Consider the following 3,157-nt stretch of genomic DNA (forward strand, 5'->3'; position numbering starts at 1 on the left):
TACATTAAAAAATCAATAAATGAAATGTGGAATTGTGGAAAAATAATAAAGCAGTAAAAAGGAATGGACTAAATCTACATTTTTCATCATGAGCAGAACTCAAAACCAGAATATCCGGTGCAAAACAATAAGAAAGAAGCATGCAAGAGAAACTATCATATATTTTATAAATTTTAATGGGTATTTTTGAGGTAAAGATGTGTGGATTTAGACTATTGATGAGTGAAGATGACAAAACTGAATTGAATAAAAAATGAAAAGAAAGAAAATATTTGTGGGTTATACATTGCAAATTTAGATCAATAGCACTATGTTTGCAGTCACATTTAGAGTCTACATCGATGCCAGATTTTAAAACAAAAAACAAACTTATTCCTCATTCTAGGTGAAAATGGGCACTGTTGTTCATGGTGTGCAGAAATGGTTGATGTGCTGCATTGGGACACAGACTATGCTTCTATCACAGTAAGTTTATTGCAGGAGTGGCCAGGCTTTATGAGTAAAAACTAGATGTAAAAACACTTTCAATATTAGAAACAATTAAGGTATACATTTTATATCATTTGCCAAAATAGCAATGTACTTCTTAGAATTCTAGGACCCTAAAGTAAATTGCTTGAAGAATTATAGGTAAGATTTTAATTTATTCCCTTGAATTCCCTTCTATACTTAAACTTATCCTTTATAAAACTTCAACATTAATGTCCCTGCATTTATTTATCTAATTCTTACAGCAGTCCATCCTTATGGTTCATTATCACCACAATCAGCTTGAGGTTATGATTATGGGCAAAATGTTCAACTGCTCTGAATGGGATGAATGAAGATACCTTTCTGATCATACAAAAACAAAAACAAATTTGATAACTTATATTCCTCCTCAATTTAACTCCCATTAAAAACCAAGGTTGAACTTATACCTAGAGATTTTTATAGTGTTAATCTAACAAACAAGTCAAGGAATAATTTAATTCTAATGACCAAAAATGGTATTTAAGTATTAATACCTAAAATTTGTAAATTATTTTATTGTTGTTAATCATCACCTGAGGATATTTTCCTATTGATTTTTAGAAAGTGTGGAAGGGACGGGGAGAGACACACAGAGAGAAACATACATATAAAAGAAACACATCATTTGGTTGCCTCTAGCATGTGGGAGACCGAGCCTGCAACCAAGGTACATGCCCTTAACTCATGGTTCTCAACCCTCCTAATGCCACGACCCTTTAATACAGTTCCTCATGTTGTGGTGACCCCCAACCATAAAATTATATTTGTTGCTACTTTACAACTGTAATTTTGCTACTGTTACGAATTGTAATGTAAATATCTGTGTTTTCCGATGGTCTTAGGTGACCCTGCTAGCGGTTCTCAACCTGTTGGTAGCAACCCACAGGTTGAGAACCGCTGCTGTAGAGCCTAAGACCATCAGAAAACACAGATATTTACATTACAATTCATTAACAGTAGCAAAATTACAGTTATTAAGTAGCAATGAAAATAATTTTATGGGTGGGGGTCACCACAACATGAGGAACTGTATTAAAGGGTCGTGGCATTAGGAAGGTTGAGAATCACTGCCTTAACTGAATTGAACCTGGGACCCTTCAGGTCAGATTTGATACTCTATCCAATAAGCCAAACCAGCTGGGTCTGTCAATATTTTGAAGGGCTAAAAGGAGAGAGATATTCTAACATTTTATTTATGACTCAATCCCTAGTTGAGATTTTCAGCTAATTAACCTATCTATATCATAAACATTTCTGTTTGTATATAGTTATCTTTTATTATTGAAAAAATAATACTTGGTAAAGAGAAGATAAAAAGAAATATAGTTAATTAGAAAATATGCCATATAAAAATTTAAGATGTAATAAATTACATTAAGTAGGAACACAGGGACTTAATCCTATCTAATAAATAGGGAATATTCTAATTGACCCTCATTGCAAAGATGGCGGCACCCACAGCCAATAAGGAGGGAATAAGCTAATTGATTGCCATGCCCTCAAAGATGGTGGTGCCCACAGCCACAAGATGGTGGCGCCAAGTCCCCTCAGCCCCATCGGGGTGGCAGGCATGTGGGGGCCTGCCCCCAGGCAGGCCGGGCCACTCTGTGCACCTGCCTCCGGAGTCCCCCAGTCCCTCAGCCCCCCAGCCACCCAGGGCTGGCCCAAGGCACAAGCAAGCCTTGGATGGTGGCTGCCCAGCCTCTCAGGGCCATCCAAGGCTCAGGTAACCAGGGCCGGCCGAGGCTTGTGCTGCTGGCAGTGGCAGCAGCAGAGGTATGATAGGGCATCACCTTCCCCTGATCACCAGGTCGCCTATCGCCCCTGAGGGCTCCCAGACTGTGAGAGGGGGCAGGCTGGGCTGAGGGACGCCCCCTTTAGTGCATGAATTTTCATGCACTGGGCCTCTAGTTGTTTTATAAGTGCCATAAAATTATCATAAATTTAGTATATTTAAAGTTACCTCACAATGAAAAATTGTGTATTTTTATTCCTTTCTTGCCATTCTCACATAAATATTTAAGAGCTCTGTATTAAACATAAATAGAAAAGTATTTTATCTTACAACTAGAGGCCCGGTGCACGAAATTCGTGCACGGGGGGAGGGTGTCCCTCAGCCCAACCTGCACAGTCTCCAATCTGGGACCCCTCGGGGGATGTCTGACTGCCTCTTTAGGCCTGACAGGGATCGGGCCTAAAGAGGCAGTCAGACATTCCTTTCACAATCCGGGACTGCTGGCTCCCAACTGCTCGCCTGCCTGCCTGATTGCCCCTAACCACTTCTGCCTGCCAGCCTGATCACCTCCTAACCCAGTGATGGGCAACCTTTAGAGCTTAGTGTGTCAAACTTCGCCAAAAAACTGAGCATAACTCGGGTAGTGTGTCACTTTGAGGAAAAAACTAACTCCAAGACTCTAGTCGCAAATGTTTCATCCTCAGGAGCAGCAAATGTTTCATCCTCGGCATGCTGCCGAGTGTCATCAGAAATGGCTACGTGTGTCAGTGCTGACACGCGTGTTATAGGTTCGCCATCACTGCCCTAACCACTTCCCTGCCAGCCTGATCGATGCCTAACTGCTCCCCTGCCAGCCAGATCATCTCCAACTGTTCTCCCCTGACAGCCCGGTCACCCCCAAATGCCCTC

At 41.0% G+C, this 3,157-nt stretch overlaps 1 non-coding gene across 1 annotated transcript; it reads left to right on the plus strand.

Annotated features, from left to right (window-relative positions):
- Positions 1–772: 772 nt before the first annotated feature.
- LOC114229554 (small nucleolar RNA Z40) lies at positions 773–841 on the plus strand. Its single transcript, XR_003615569.1, has one exon. It is a non-coding gene; the product is annotated as a small nucleolar RNA Z40 (small nucleolar RNA).
- The last annotated feature ends 2,316 nt before the right edge of the window (positions 842–3,157 follow it).

This window comes from Eptesicus fuscus, chromosome 3, assembly GCF_027574615.1.
Source record: "Eptesicus fuscus isolate TK198812 chromosome 3, DD_ASM_mEF_20220401, whole genome shotgun sequence".
NCBI classification, from domain to species: Eukaryota; Metazoa; Chordata; class Mammalia; order Chiroptera; family Vespertilionidae; genus Eptesicus; species Eptesicus fuscus.